Genomic DNA, 16,399 nt, shown 5'->3' with positions numbered 1-16,399 from the left:
GGCTCCCTGAGGGCAGGGCTGTGTCCCCCTCAGACTGGGGCTCCCTGAGGACAGGGCTGTGTCCCCTCAGACTGGGGCTCCCTGAGGGCAGGGCTGTGTCCCCTCAGACTGGGGCTCCCTGAGTGCAGGGCTGTGTCCCCTCAGACAGGGGCTCCCTGAGGGCAGGGCCGTGTCCCCCTCAGACTGGGGCTCCCTGAGGACAGGGCTGTGTCCCCCTCAGACAGGGGCTCCCTAAGGGCAGGGCCGTGTCCCCCTCAGACTGGGGCTCCCTGAGGAGGGGCCTGTCTCCTTCCTGGGCATCACCTCACTAATCTCCTGTAATAAGACTTTAGCCTCATGGGTCTCTAGGGATGGCACCATGGATGTTCCATGTACAGTCGTCCCCCCTTACCTGTAAGGATAGGTTCTCAGACCCCGGTGAACGCCTGAAATGAGGGTCATACCAAATTCTGTACAGATGCTCCCTGGTTTACGATGGGGTGACGTGCTGATAAATCCATCATTAAGCTGAAAATGCCTTTAACACACCTAACCTACTGAGCATCACAGCCTCGCTAGCCTACCTTTCGGTGCTCACAACACAATAGCCTCAAAAAGCCGCTGCACAGTGCCGGGGTGTCACGGGGCTGCTGGGAGCCCGCCGTCCAGCGGCATGAAAGCGTATCCTCCAGCAGACCGCGCCTGGGGACAGATCAAAGTTCAGACTACGAAGTATGCTGTCCGCCGAATCCGATTGTGCTGCCTGTGCACGATCTTAAAGCTGTACAATCGTTAAGTCAAACCATCATAATTTGGGGACAGTTTATAGATACTAAACTTTTTCTTATACGCACACACCTATAGTAAAGTTTAATTTATAAATTAGACACAATAAGAGATTAACAATAGCTAATGATAAAGTAGAATATACCTGAGCCAGGTGGGTACATACACCAAAAGGTTTTGGGTTCGAATCCTGGTCAGGGCACATACCCAGGTTTCGGATTCCATCTCCTGACGAGGCACATTCGGGTGGCAAACTGATCGATGTTTCTCTCTTTCCCTCTCTCCCTTCCTCGCTCTCTAAAATCAATTAAAAAAACATATCCTCGGGTGAAGATTAAAAAACAAGAACAATAAAATAGAATAATAAAATAAAATTATAACAATACACTGTGATAAAAGTTATGTGAATGCGGTCTCTCTCTCCCTTCCTCTGTCTCTCTGTGATAACTTAGATGTTACTAAGTGACGCATGAGCCGGTATCGTATACATTATGGATACACTTGACAAAGGGATGATGCACGTGCCCGCATGAAATTTCCTCATGCTACTCAGAATGGCACACAATTTAAAACTTATGAATTGTTTATTTCTGGAATTTTCCATTTAATATTTTCAGGCTGTGGTAGACTGCGGGTAACTGAAACCACAGTGAACAAAATCACAGATCAGGGGGCACTCCGGCAGTGAGTACTGCCTTTCACCCGGGGAGGGGGACATCCAGTGAGAGAACTAAAGGTCCTGGAGGAAGTATAAAGGCCAGTGAGAGTTCTGGAGTCCAGGTTTTGGTGGGGGCGGGGCTGACGGAGGTCGCGTTGGGACATACCCTGGGCCTGCCCTGTCCCGGCACAGACAGCAGCTCCCACGGACCTGGCCTTGGCCTCAGGGGCAGGCAGGTGTGTGGATGGCTCCCGACGCCCAGCCCTCTCCGGAGCCCAGAGGAAGCTTCTGTGCTGTGGGAACCAGAAGGACCCTCTCTGCACGGGAACCACACAGATGGCTTGAGTCTGAGTTGCTGCCCGAGTAGTGTGTGTTGAACGAATAATCACAGACCTGCCAGCCAGTTTATTCTCTCAGCCTGGATGGCTCACCCCTCCCAGCTTCCATCTTTCCAAATCCTCCAAGGCCAGCCCCGTTCCCAACCAGCTCCGCTGGTTCTCCAGCCTTCTCTGACCCCCTGTGGCACTCAAGTGTGGCCCTCAACCTCGGCGTTGACTGGACTCACCAGGGGAGTTTCCTCACACACAAAAGCCCGTGCTTCATCACCAGGGATGCAGCTGTAATAGGAAGGGCCGCAGGGCATCGATTCTGTGTGCTTCCCCAGGTGATGCTAATATGCCACCAAGATTGAGAACAAGGGACCCGGGGACCAGGCTGCAGTCGCCTCCAGAAAGAGAAGCTATTGTTCATCGCTAAGTCCCAGTGCCTAGCACCATGCCCAGCTCATCGCAGGTGCTCCATAAATGTTTGCTAACAGTTGCATATTAATGATTGTATGACAGGAGCCAGTCCTGAAGGTGAACAGGACTAGAGTCGCTCTTCCTCTTCAGCAGGTGAGGCAGTGATTAAGAACTTATCTCTCTTGACTGACAAACTATGTTCAAATTCTGCCACCTGCTCAGCCTTGGGCAGGTTGCGCCTCAGTTTCCTCATCTGTAAATGGGGCGAACAGCCTATACCTGGCAGTTGTGAGGAGGAGGGACAGCATATCTGCAAAGGCTTAGCTTTGTCTGTTTGTGGGCATCTGAGTCCTGGCAGGAAACCACTGAGGAGATGAGCCGTTTGCCAGGATGTGGGCAGAGTTGAATAAAACAAGGAAAGGTAGCACTGTTAGCACCCTGGTCCTTGAGGGGCCAGGGGAGGGCGTGGTCCAGAGCCTGGAGACAGAGCCATGCTGCAGGAGAGGGGCGAGACCGGCCCCGGGGCCCTGAGCGAGCAGCCACTGCATCCCATCCCCAAAGCCTGCCTCTCCTCGCTCCCTCCCATCCTTTGTCCCCTAATGCTGCCTCCCATTGGGCAGTGCCAGCCCGTGGAGGTCACAGGCGCCCAGGGATGCAATCATGCAATTCATAGAGGTCAGCCTCACAGGGAGGAGGAGGACAGATGGTGGATATGAGGAGCAGACAGGACATACTCAGCACCCTGACGTCTGGTAAACACTGATTAACCATTATTACAGTTGGCCTCCTTATCCACAGGTTCAGCATCTTCATATCTGACTACGCGCAGATTGCTTGATCCCTGAACAGTACAGCATAACTATTTACCCAGCATTTACACTGCATGAGGTTTTGTAAGTAAACTAGAGATGACTTACAATATAGGGGAGGATGTGCATAGCTTATAATGCAAATACTACACGCTTTTAAAGAAGGGACTTGAGCAGGGGTGGACTTTGGTATCTGTAGGGGGTCCTGGACGGCTGTACTATTATTACTCTTCATGTGCCTCCTGCGGATCACCTGGTGGCGTCTGACCTTGATATTTCAGTATTGTGTGCACATATCATCAGGCCCAGGAGCGGGGCCAGCTGCTCAGCAGCCCCGTTCGCACACGGCAGGTGCCCCGCCAACGACAGCACATTTCCATGTTTAGCCATGGGCTGCAGCATGTTTGACAAGCCATCGAAATGGCCTTGCGTAGCAAGCTTCGTTAAAGTGGAAGCGCGGTGCTCCAGCATGCAGATGGGGCCACGCTATCACTTTCTAATTTGTTTACAGAAAGCCCGGGCTTGGCGTACCCATCTTTGCAAATAGTAACAAATCGGCACGCTCGCTGCCTCCAAAGCTGTGGTGTCCCTCGGTGAATAGGCCAAAACGGTGTTTGAACACTGTACCTGGTTACCCATAATAGACTCTGACACGCTCCTTAAAATGTGAGAGAGGCTAGAGGGAGGGGGGTCCAAAGTGTGATGTGTGTGTCATGCCCTCTCTGGACTCACTGTCTCCATCTACAAAGCGGCCTGGGCCCACTGCTCCCCGCAGCCTCTGCAGCTTTCCTACCCCTCGGTTTTGTGAACCTCCTCCCCCCCCTCCCCCCCCCCGCCCACTGCCCTGGGAGCCACAAACCTCCGAGAACCACCAGCTTCCCAGTCCCCAAGGGAAGCCCTGTTCACTAAAATGAAATAAAACCGACAATTACCAAATGCGTTTGGAAAATGGGTCAAATTGAATGAAGTCTACTTAATGGAGTGTAACTATTCAAGTGACAGTTAAAAGACTTATACTGTAGCCCCCAAAGCAACAGTATGCATAAATCCGTCAGGACCCTCAAACCCCAGTCCCACTCTATCAGCTTCCTTAACCTCTCTGTACCTCAGTTCCCTCATCTGTAAAGCGGGGGTAATAATACCCTCCTCATGGGACTGTTGGGAGATTAGATGAATAGATTCCTATCTATTCAGATAGGAAACCATTCAGAACAGGTGTGGCACCAGTGAGAGCTCAGTAATTGTTAACTGCTGTCATTATTATGTGTGGTAGTAGTATTTCTATTAAAGAGAAGGGACTGCCTGGCCGGCGTGGCTCAGTGTTTGAGTGTCAACCTATGAACCAGGAGATCACGGTTCAATTCCCAGTCAGGGCATATATCCGGGTTGCGAGTTCGAGCCCCAGTGTGGGGCGTGCAGGAGGCAGCCAATCAATGATTCTCTCTCATCATTGATGTTTCCATCTCTCTCTCCCTCTCCCTTCCTCTCTGAAATCAACAAAAATATGAGAGAGAGAGAGAGAGACGGGACTTATGACAATCTGTTACATAAAGATGCCCATTTAGCAGAATCTGCCCTGTCTTGACCATCTTGAGAAAGTGCCCTCGAGGAAGTGCCCTGCAGGGGGCTGGCTGTGTGTCATCCCTCCCCCCCCCCCCCCCGCCACTACTCATCCCCACAGTCCTCTCCCCGCCCCACTCATCACGCCGAAACCCCTTCTTATTTGTCTCTCCACGTAGTGCCCATCTCTCCGCCTCAGTGTGGCTTCCACGAGGGCACAGACCTTGTTGCTCAGTGCACAGCTGACTCCCAGTCCCTAGAATGATATCGGCTGCTTTTCCATAAATTCTTGTCCAGTGAGTGAACATCTACATCCAAACAGCGTGCGGCATTGACCGGGCGTGAGGATGAACTCTGCAAAGCCCGGGTCAGCGCTGGGCCCACGTAGACGCCCAGCACGCACTGCACATATATGCACACACATCCTGCCTGGAGTGTCAGCGCACAGGACTGTCCATTACGTGGATTTGTGTTTTGACTTCAGGATAAAGCAAGATCAGAAAAGAACATACAAAAGAAACAAAACACCATCCATTCCTTGGGGTGAAGTCCCAGGCTCAGCACCCTTAGGCCGCCGTCTCCTGGGCCTCCCCCTGGTAGATCAGGAATGAGGGGACTTCTCGTCCTGGACATGGGCTTCCTGGTGAGGGTGATGCACACTTTTGGGTGCCAGTTTACAAAGCTCACTTGGAGCCCTCAGCCTGCCTGTGTTCCCTCCAGATACCATGACCTCCTCCGAGAAATGCAGAAGCCAGGGGTGGAGGCCGTGGCAGCCTTCTCTCGGCCCGGCCCAGCCGGCTCCCTCCAATCACACCTCGAGGTCTGCACAGAAAGGACAGCTAATGACCGAGCTGATGAAAGCCAGGAAAGGGGCTTGTGCATTTCAAATACATTTCAACTACAAGGGGAATGAGCTAAAAGCAAGGGGTTAACCAGAATATTCTATTAACCAGGAACACACACACGCATCCACCCCAACACTCCAGCTGGACGGGACCTTAAACATCACCTGAGGGTGCTGCTCGGGCTTCCCGAGAGCATGTGTTCCTCATGGGTCCCTCTAGCAGACTCGGGACCCAGTGACAAACACAAGAGCCCGCCTTCCCCGAGGAGCAGTTGAAGGCAGCCTGCCATTGCAGCTATACACCCACCGCTTACCGGGTATACATTACTATGCTCCAGGCCTTCAGGTCACACCCTGTGATAAATCATCCCCCCCCCCCCCCCCCACTTTATAGGTGAGGAAACTGAGGCACAGAGAGGTTCAGGAACATGTTCAAGGTTACGCAGCTGGAAGTGGCCAAGCCTGGATTCATATCTAAGTTGTCAGACTCCTGAGCTCAAGTTGCACCGCTACATCCCGCCGTCTCTCCAAGGGGGGTGGGGGGATTAGTGAATTTTAAAGAAGTAAAAAGATATATCGGTAAGAATCCATTTTATTGACAAGGTTTTAAATCACAAAGATAACAGTTGTGAAAAATCACGAATATCCCTTTGGTTGTAAAACGTTCCTCGTAATAACATGGTCAGCGAGTGAGGCTGCAGCCGACGGCACCTCCCTTCGCCTGGTGGACAAGGCAGGGAGTGTGTTTGGGTCACTGCTACAAAACACTCCTGCCTCCCAGGAATGGCACACTCATCTCAATGTTCTCCTTTTAGATACAAAATACCTGAAGCCCAGAGAGGTTTGGTGACTTATCAGAGGTCACACAGCAAGTTAGCAGGAGAACCTAACCCACTCAGTTCAATGAACATTATATCACATCTGCCACAGGACTGAGTTATGTGCTTTGCCCTCGAAGCCAGAGAGGAAGCCGGAGGCCAGCTTGTTAGCCGGTTGGGGGCAGGTGGGGGAGGATTAAAACCAGCCCCTTCCATCACCCCGCCACAGTCTGAGTCTATTTTCTGCCTAAGTGCAGCTGTTGCTGGGGGGTAGTCACTTAAGGGTTTTAGCCCTTGGTTCTCCTCGGGTGAGGAAAAGGAAAGGCCAGATACCTACTGATCCTTTTATTTGAAGGCCAATGAATCCCTCTCACCTCTGAGAAACTTCCAAATAACCCTCCCTCTTCCAGTAATTCTAGGAGAATGAAAATTGGCTCCCACCTGCTTCTCCTACCATTGCTTCTCCCACCATTCAAGCTAATTGCTTAGGGAGAAGCCAGGAACAGCTTCTTTGTGTGCCTGTGGCCTCCCCCCCCCCCCCTCCCAAGTCTGGAGGATATTGATAATCCCCATCAGTGATGTCACAGGACCAGGTGGGAAGGTGGCCACTGTCCTGCAGGAGACACAAGACAGAGGTCTCCAGCGAGGTGGCCAGGCGTGGGGAGAGCAGAGGAAGGGATCCAGGAGTCCCTCTGAAGGTCTGCATTGGAGGCTGTCAGGGGAGGTGACAGCGGCTTCTTACAGCTAATTTCCTTCCCCTGCCAACCAGCAGAGCTGGCAGATGCACAGGGTTTTCACAGCATATTTGTGTGTCTGGCGTTCTCCACTCACGTCCCTCGGGGACCATAGAGATGCGGGGGGCGGGGGCGGGGCAACATGGTCCTCCGTAATTTCAAAGTCAGTTCCAGAGTTAATGATAAATTCAGAGCTGGGCGGGTGGAGGACTGGATGGGAGGTGACTTTGCCAGTAAAGACGGGCCCCTCCAGGAACATCTTCTAGGGGTCAGGATAGCCATGGGGTGCTGGGGGTCAGGAGAATCATGGGGGTGCTGGGGGTCAGGAGAATCATGGGGGTGCTGGGGGTCAGGAGAACCATGGGGTGCTGGGGGTCAGGAGAACCATGGGGTGCTGGGGGTCAGGAGAATCATGGGGGTGCTGGGGGTCAGGAGAACTATGGGGTGCTGGGGGTCAGGAGAACCATGGGGTGCTGGGGGTCAGGAGAACCATGGGGGTGCTGGGAGTCAGGAGAATCATGGGGGTGCTGGGAGTCAGGAGAACCATGGGGTGCTGGGGGTCAGGAGAATCATGGGGTGCTGGGAGTCAGGAGAATCATGGGGGTGCTGGGGGTCAGGAGAACCATGGGGTGCTGGGGGTCAGGAGAACCATGAGGGGTCTGGGTCTGAGATGCTGAGGTGCTTCCCAAGGTCACCTGCCCTCTTGACCCGGTCCCCCAGGATGGCTGGGCGGGGCAGGGGAGAATTGAGGAGCATTCTCTCCCACTTGTCTCTTTCTCCCTCCCCGTGGAGGGTGGGGCACAGGAGCAGGCCTCAGCCCCCCTTGGAGCTCCCAGTGACCCCACACTCTGAGAGAAAGGACAAGAGAGGTGTTGCAGAGAGAACTGGAAAGTTCCTCTTCCCGGTCGGCTTGACTAAACCCAGGCACCTGTGAAGAGGTCTCTAGACCAGCAGCCGAGACCAACAGTCCCAAATGCCCGTGTGATTTCTTGTTCATTGCTTGGGTCCTAGAGAGACTATGGCCTCCTGAAGATCAGGGCTCTGCGTCAGCCTGGAAGCTGGTCAGTGCTCGTCAGGGCTCTGAGGACACTGGGCAGGTTCCCCCCAGATGGCGGCGTGGGGTGCGTACAGGAGGGCTGTCCCGTGGCTCCTGCGGAGCTCACGCTCCTGTGCCGCCCCAAGGGCGAGAGCTGGAACCGGGGAGGTGGTCCCGGAGACCAGACGTGGGCTCTAGGAAAGGGTCCGCTTTCTGAGAGCGGGTTAGCGAGAGGCTGTGAGCCTCGCCGGGAGGCGGAGCTTCCGGAAGGGCCCAAAGCACCAGGTGACAGTTGGACCAGGTGGCCCTTAAGGTCCCGTCCAAACCCGAGTCGTGAGTGATGATGGGTGTTCTGATCTCATCGCCCCCACCCCTCAGGCTGTGACCATGGGGCGAGGAGAGGCAGAGGCAAACGGGCAGGAGGCCGCAGGGAGCCAGCCACAGCCAGGAGGCCGCTGAATCAATGAGTCAGGCCAACAGCTGCAGCAGAGGGTGAGCACAGCGGTGGCCGCTGCCGGCCGGGCACACTTCCCCACTGTCTGCAGCCGAACGGACAAACACCTAGGAAATGAATCTTCCTGCCGACCAGGGTAGTGTCCATCCTCAGCACCTCAGGGGCGCGAGGCCTCGGCTCACCCCGTTCCCTGCAGGGCACCCACTCATTCTTCACCAGAGAACCGGGGCCTGGGTGGGGGGTGACTTGCCCACTGTCACACAGGTGGTGAGGGCAGGCGTGGGGCAAAGCCCCAGGGCTCCCCACTTGCAGGCCGGCGCCCTTCCCCTGCCCTTGGCTGCCCCCACAGCACCATCTGCTCCTGCAGCAGCTGGGAATCCTTTAAAAAATATGTTCTTCTCAGGCAAGTTCCAACGTGGACTCGGATGATGTATGTGTGCTTGCTGACCCCAGAGGAGCAGGCGGAGTGGGCTCCGGACCCTTTGGAAGACCAGGAAGGTGTTACCCTCTGCTCTCCAGCCTCCGTGTCCCTTCCCCACCATACTCTCTCCCATTCTCTCCGAGACGGAGAAGCGTGGGCATTTGCCATCCCTCACCTTCTGAGCCTTTGCTTCCTTCCGGGAGCCCCTCACACCTAGTCCCTCAGCTGCCTGTGGGGCTGATAAACTCCTCCGGTGGAAGGTTCAAAGTGTTGCCCCCCCCACCCCCACCACCACCCTCCCGCCAAGAGAACGTGCATTTTAAGTCAGGCTCCGCCAGGACTTGACATCAAGGACTCTCAGGATGATGTGAAGAAATGGGGGTGGGGCAGGTCAGAGAGGCCTCCCTGGGCTCCTCAGCTGCTCCCTGGTGGTTAGGAGGGCTGAGCTGGTGGGGGGGAGGGGGAGGCGGGGGGGGGCACTAGCCAAGAGGGGGGGCAGATACCAGAAATGTGGGCACACTGCCAAAGGTGGGGGCAGCCCCTCTGCAGGCACCCATGGCAGGACCGACCTCGGCCAGGCGTGTTCCACGGGGACCAAGGACCGCTCCCTCTTGGCTGGTAAACCCTGGGAACAGTGGGGGGATGGTCACCACTAATGCACATCTGGACAGACGACCACATGACCCACTGCAGACCATCTTCTTTCACCCCCCAAAACAGACACCCCCCTCTCACTGACTTGGGTACCCTCCTGGGGCTCATTAGCCACACCCTGTCTGGATGCCACAGGCTGACGCAGACCCTGGCGGCCCCGCTGGAGGTTTGGGGCTCCATGGATCCCCAGGAGCAGGGAGGGCAGAGCAGAGTCTCTATCGGGAACCCCGATGGATACCGACCAATACCAACCAAGGGCGCTCGTTGGCACTTCACTGGCTCTGCGCGGGGTCCCGGGCTCCTGTCCCCTCCCCCGCACGCCTCTCGGACCCAGGGCAATTTCCCCAGAAGTGTGCTCATGCTGCGCCCTGCGAGCCTCCGTACCAATTGACTGGATTTCAATCAGAAATCCATCTCCCTTAAGGACCACTTTGGATAAAAGCAGAGTAACCTGCAATCTAGATGCTGATGCCAAGCCATGATGGGGGAGCCAGAGCGGGCGGCTGCCCCATTCCAGCCCCCGCCCCCAGCGGCGGCAGACTCTGAGGAAGGCGGTAGCCTCATCTCTCCCCATCTCTGCCACTGGCCGGACCAGGGCTCCTGCCGGCCAGCTGACCGGGCCATGGGTGTCCTGGAGGGCAGGAAGGGCCACGGGCTCCCCACCTCTCCTCCCTCCCACCCGCCCACCCCACCCTCATCGCCAGCCGCCACTTCGGCCATTCCTTCCTCTCCCGGCCTATGTTACAGTCGGGAAAGGTCCCTCGGAGAGAGAGGGTGACTGCTCCAGGCCCCACCCCTCGGAGACCCCGCACGCTCCGGGCGGGGTCGAGGCTGCGGGGCAGAGAGGACCCGCGGAGCGCGGGCGGCTCCCGGGTAAATAATGCGCGCCTCCCGGCCGGCTGCCGCAGGTAGTGTATCAGAGTAACATCGCGCCGCGAATTGCAGTGTAATCGCCGTAATTTAGGGCCCCCTGGGCGAGCCGGCTTCGGGAAGGCTGCGCCGGGACACAAGGTGACTGGAGCGTCTGCGCCGGCTCTGACCTCTGGATTTCCTCCAAGCTAAGCGAGGCCATAAAAAATGCAGAGCCCAGGCTGTCTCCCAGCAAATGGGGTGTGGGCAGAGGGATGGTGCTCTCCATCCAGAGCCAGCGAGACGGATGTCCGGCCCGACCAAAGCGAGGTCGCTGGGCGCGCTCCGCCGGACACGGTGAGTGTCCGCGCTGCGCCCACCCTCTCGCCGGTAGCCGAGGGGGCCCGGCAGTGTGTCAGGGCGACTCGGGCCGCCCCTGCCGCTGGCCGGAGGATCCGGAGGACCCGTCCCTCCCACGGACGGCTCCGCAGCCATCTTCCCGGCCCTCCCAGACCCAGCTGCGCCCAGGCTGCCCCCCGCCCGGCGGCGCCAGGAGTCGGGACAGTGAACACTCCCGCGCTGGCTCTTCTGAGCGGCCTGCTGCCGCCGCCCCTCCCCCAGCCCCGCCAGGGAAAGTCATTCTGGGGCGGAGAGATGATAACAGGAAATGTATTTGCAGGCTCCCTCCTAACTTCTTGATGGGAGCCAGCTGGAAGCGCATGAGCTGTGCGCTGCCCTCTGGGGCTCCGCTCCTGGTGACCCAGAAGGTGATAATCATGAGCTTCTCTCAGGAAAGACAAAGAAATGGAAAGATTTATTGGGCCCTGCAGCCTGTCACAGTGCATTAGCGAGAGCCCCGTGTCCCTGGCCCCTCCCCGGCACCACAGGGGCGGTGTGTGGCTCTTCAGAAGCCCCCAGCCCCACGCCTAATCGTCAGGACCCGAGCTCCCGTTCCTCCTCGCCCCTCTCCAAATCATTTCCATCTCTCAGCGAAGGGCTGCCACAGAGCCCGGGCTGCCCTGGACTGACACCCCGCTGGTACTCCCCAACCCCTTCCCACCTCTGGTTGTTTCTCTTTAGCGGGGCAGCGAGCCTGAGAGCCAGCCACGCCGAGGTGCATTCTTACAGCAGAACATGCCAGCGCGGCAAGACGAGGGAGGTTGATATGTGTGTGGAAAGATGTCTGGGGTACATTGTTCAACAGAAAAGCAAGTTGCAGCATAGCATGTAGAGAAGGGTCTCGTTGTGTTGCATTTTAAATAAAGGCTATATATACTCACATGCTTCCATATGCATAGAAAATGTCTGGGAAGATTAAAATGACTCTTAACAGTGGCTGTCCCACGGGATAAGGAGAAAGGGACTTTAACCTCTCACGCTTACATGTTTGTACTGTTAAATTTTTCCAACAAACAATTGCATTATTTTCATAATTTAGGCATAAATCTTTCCCCCCTCCAAAAAAAAAAAAAAAAGGAAAGGAAAGGAAAACAAACCTTCCACTCCAATCCCTTCCTTTGAAACGGGGCCCAGAGAGGGAAAGGGACTCCCCGAGGTTGCACAGTGATCACAGCCTGTCCCTGGGCCCTGTCCCCATACCAGGCTCCTTCCCAGGCACACAGCTCTGCCAGCCAGGCAGCCAGGCCCCCACAGGCCCACGAGGGCATCATGGGACCCCTTCTCATAGCACAAAGGGCTCCTGACAGGAGCGTGACCTGACTTGAGGGAGCAATCACATGAAGGCAGGGGAACCAAAAACAAGAGGCGGAGACAAATTTGGACACCTGGCTGGGTGGCCTGCACTTGCCCATGACGCTGCCCTCACCCAGCGGACAGGCCCGGTCTCCTGATACAGCTGGCTTCTCTGGGTCCAGCCTCAGCAGGGGTGAGGATGAAGGGTCACGCCCAGGGTGACCAGCCATCTCGATTTGTCCAGAATGAGGGGGCTCCAAGGATGCGGGGCTTTCAGAGCTAACATTGGGACAGTCTTGGGCACAGTGGGACATGGACGCTCCTGCCGCGCCGGCCACGCCTGCAGCAACCCACCGAGAGTCTGGCAAGGACATCCCTTGGCAACTCAAGGGTAAAAGCTCCAGAAGCTTGTCTCTGGGCAAAGACAGCCGGCCGCTGCTCTGGCTTTTCTGAGAAGTAAGAAGCTGCAAGAGTTAATTTATGTCTTGTCAGTTGTGATTTCCTCTGGATCCAAGCAGGAGAGCACACGCGCGCGCACACACACACACACACACACACCTCCTTACCTCTGTCTAGATTGAGGCACGTCAGCGAGGGCCCAGATATACCACCCAGAGCTCCCTGTGCCTCTTTGAGCAACGTGATCCTCAAAAACTCCAGCGTCTTTAATTACACATGGGGCACATCACCGTTCCTCATCTCTCCCTCCCCACCTCAGGAGACAAAAAGGAAATTTCACACCCTGGTGAGCCCAGCTCCTCTTTTCCTCTTTGATGCCATCCTGGGGTTAAAAAGCAGGGACAGGCAGCACCCGCCTCCTTCGCCTCCTTCGAGTCCTGATTCCTTTGCTGATTTTGAGATTCAAAGCATGCATCTTAAAGATCATAATCTGATTTTGCCTCGCCCGCCTTCCCAGGCGATTAATGGCCCCCTGGCTTCCGCACTGCAGCACCCAGTGCTCTGCAGAAGGCCATGTCCCAACCCTCCCTACCCCCCCAACACAACACCTGCCTCTGGCCACACCTGAGGCTCATAATCCAGAGAAGAAAAGCCTAAAATTAAGCCAGGTGGGAGGTGCATTGGGGGGTGGGGGTGAGGGTGTCAGAGATGGAATGGGCAATTCAAGTTCAAATTCTGGTTCTGTCGCTAGCTAGCTGTGTGACTTGGGACAAATTGCTTCCTCTCTCTGGACTTCAGTTTTCTCATCCACGAGTTGAAGGGATAGACCTCGGGGGTCTCTAACGTCCCTTTAAACCCAATAAACTAGACTTCCTCAGCTTAAATCCTGGCTCCCCCTTCTAGCTGGGCGAACTTGGACAAGTTACTTAACCTTTCTGTGCCCTGGCGTCCTTATCTACCTCATTGGGCTGTAGTAAGGATTAAGTGAGTTAATATTTGTAAAGTGCTTAAATAGTGCCAAGCACACGCTAAAGCAGTTACAACAGAGATATTGGTGGCCCTGCCATATGCCCTCGGCACAAACTAGTCGCACATGTGGCTCTTGGACTTCCTCTAGCTCCGAGCACCTGTGCTTCTCTGCCTGACAGTCTGTTGTTGTCTTTTAAATATATTTTTATTGATTTCAAAGAGGAAGGGAGAGGAAGAGAGAGATAGAAACATTCATGATGAGAGAGAATCATTGATTTAGCTGCCTGCTGCATGCCCCACACTGGGGATTGAGCCTGCAACCCAGGCATGTGCCCTGCCCAGGAGTCAAACTGGTTCATAGGTCAAAGTTCAACTACTGAGCCACACCTAAAGGGCCAGACAGTCTGTTTGATGCCCCTGCCCCACCCCAGCCTGCTTGTCCTGAGTCCCAGACAGGCTGGAAGTACAAAGAGTTTAAGTGTCCAGAACAGCCCTTGACTCATGAGGGTTGGGAGTTGGCATATAAATACCCCAGCCCCCTCACTGAGATAAATCAGAGGCTTGTTCGGAGGCACCCAGAGGTCCATCCAGCAAGACTGACCCCAGACCCAGGGTGGCTCCTGCTCTTCAACATGCCCTTTCCGGGCTCCCCTCCTTCCCTGTCCCCCTTGCCCGGTGCTTCCCACGGTCCCCTCCAAACAAACCCTGGCACTCAGGTCCTTGCCTCAGGGACCACCTGTGCCCATGCACTTTAAAGACATCACCTTCACTTGTTGCAACAGCCTTGTGACGGGAGTGTGGCTGTTCCATGTTGCAGGTGCGGGAACGGCCCACCGAGCCCAGGCCCTGCCCGAGGTCGCACCGGAGGAAGTGGCCCAGCTGGGATTTGAACCCCGGTGTGTCTGACTCCACAGGCTCTGTCTCTCCATCTGCCTCCCTCGTCTCCCTGCCTCGGGGACAGACACCTCATTCCTTCAGAGGCACAGCGGCAGCTCCTTGCTCCAGGCAGGGAAGAGGGGCGCAGGGCTGGGGCCATCTGTGAGACTTCCTGTCTGGCAGCCACTGACAGCCCCCCCACAAGGACTCCTTTTCCAATCACACAGACACCCACAGAGCCCTCGGATGGCGTAGTCCTGCAGAGCTATCAGGCTCTTGGTAGCACAGCCCCTGTTTAAGAGCTAACATATGGGGCCCCTTGTGGGAAAGTGGCCTCCCAAGGTGCCGGGCTGCTGCCTGCCCAAGGGGACACCGTGCTTTCTGCCCCCCAGCTGAGCCCCCCCTCGGCCTCTGGAAGTGTGCGCTGACATCAAGAGCAGGGGCTGCTGCCTGAGGCTGAGAAGCCTCCCAGCCACCTCCCGGAGAGGACCTCGCTTCACACTTGGGCTCATTACCGTTCCTGAAGTTTTGCCAGGCATTTAGTAATCAATAGCTTTTATATGCACGTGGTTGCAATTTCACAAAGTCTCCCTCCCTCCCTGTACCCACTTCCCCCACTGAACACAGCAGCGCTGATGCTGCTTTACTGTGAATCCTTCCAAGAGATCTTCTCCAGCAGAAAAGCCACAGATGGAGGCATTACACCACACCCTTTCTTTCCACACACCCCCTCTTCCAGAACAACAGATCTTGCAGATCTTTCTATCTATATATATAAAAGCCTAATATGCAAAGTGTCCCCTTGGGAGTTTGACCGACCAGGAGTTTGATCGCTCACTATGACATGCGCTGACCGCCAGGGGGTGGTGCGGAACAAAGGGAGGCCCCGGCTGGTGCACAAATTTCGTGCACTGGGCCTCTAGTATGTCATAAAGAACTTTCTTGTCCTTTGTATGGCTGTCTAGTATTCCAGTGCATTTTTGTCCTGTAATTGGTTTAACCAATCCCCATTGGCTGGATATTTGAGTGATTTCCAAACTTTCCCTAATACTAGCCTTGTACAGCGTGATTTTTGTGCCTTGGAAGTGTATCTACGGGAAAAAAAAATGGCTGGAGATGGAATTGCTGGGGCAAAAGGTATGTGCATCTGTAATTCGAAAGATGCTGCCAAACTGACCTTCGAAGATGGAGAATCATTTACACTGTCACCAGGCATGTTCCCTACTGACTTGGATCTCATAGCAGCCCTAGGAGGGTGGCATATTATTATCCTTGTTTGATGAGAACGTTGAGAGATTCAGTGTTGCCCAAGACAGCCCGATACACAAACCTTTTATTGAGCATTTAACTATATGCCAGGCTCTGTGCTAAGTGCTTTACATTCATTATCTTATTGAACCCTCCCAAGCAATACTATGAGGCCGGCACACTTACCATCAGCATTCATTTTACAGATGAACCAGGTGTTGGAGCTCAGAGAGGTTAAGACACTTTCCCAGCATCACACAGCTGGTAACTGCAGAGCCAGATTCGAAACTTCTCAGCGTGGCTCCTGGTCTGTAGCTTTGGCCAGGGGCTCTCACTGACTTTGTGCTTACTGTCTTATTGTGCACCCCCAAGTCCTCTAGTCTCTGTGGGGGGTACACAGGCAGACTCCTTCCAGGCTTTTGGCATATAATCGAGGAGCCAGAGACTGAGCGGAGGTCAGAGCTGGAAAGAACCACAGAAATGTTTTTTAAAGGGGTCTCTGTCTAAAGCAGGGAGGGAGGGGATGGAAATATGAGGGGATGGTTCTGGCTGCTTCCATGCCTTCATGCCTCGGGGCTCACTGGGGTGCTAAGCTGCCCCACCCTGCATGGGAGGGTCTCACAAAGAGCTGCTCCCTGAAAATGCCCATAGCACCCCTACTGAGAATCTCTGGGACCTTTTGTTCTGCAGAGGAGGACATACAGGGAGGATCCTCCTGGGGCAGAGACAGGAATACAGCCGGTCCGCTAGGAGGCAAAGCCAGGACTAGCAACTGCTCTGCTGACCCCCAGGCCAGGGCTCAGTGCTCTGAACGCTGCCTGCTGTTGCCTCCTGCACACACTTAAACCAAGAGAACCTGCCCAAGCAGCTTAG

Source organism: Myotis nattereri (genome assembly GCF_964212035.1).
Source record: "Myotis nattereri genome assembly, chromosome: 6".
In the NCBI taxonomy this organism is placed as follows: domain Eukaryota; kingdom Metazoa; phylum Chordata; class Mammalia; order Chiroptera; family Vespertilionidae; genus Myotis; species Myotis nattereri.
This window is presented reverse-complemented; position numbering follows the sequence as displayed.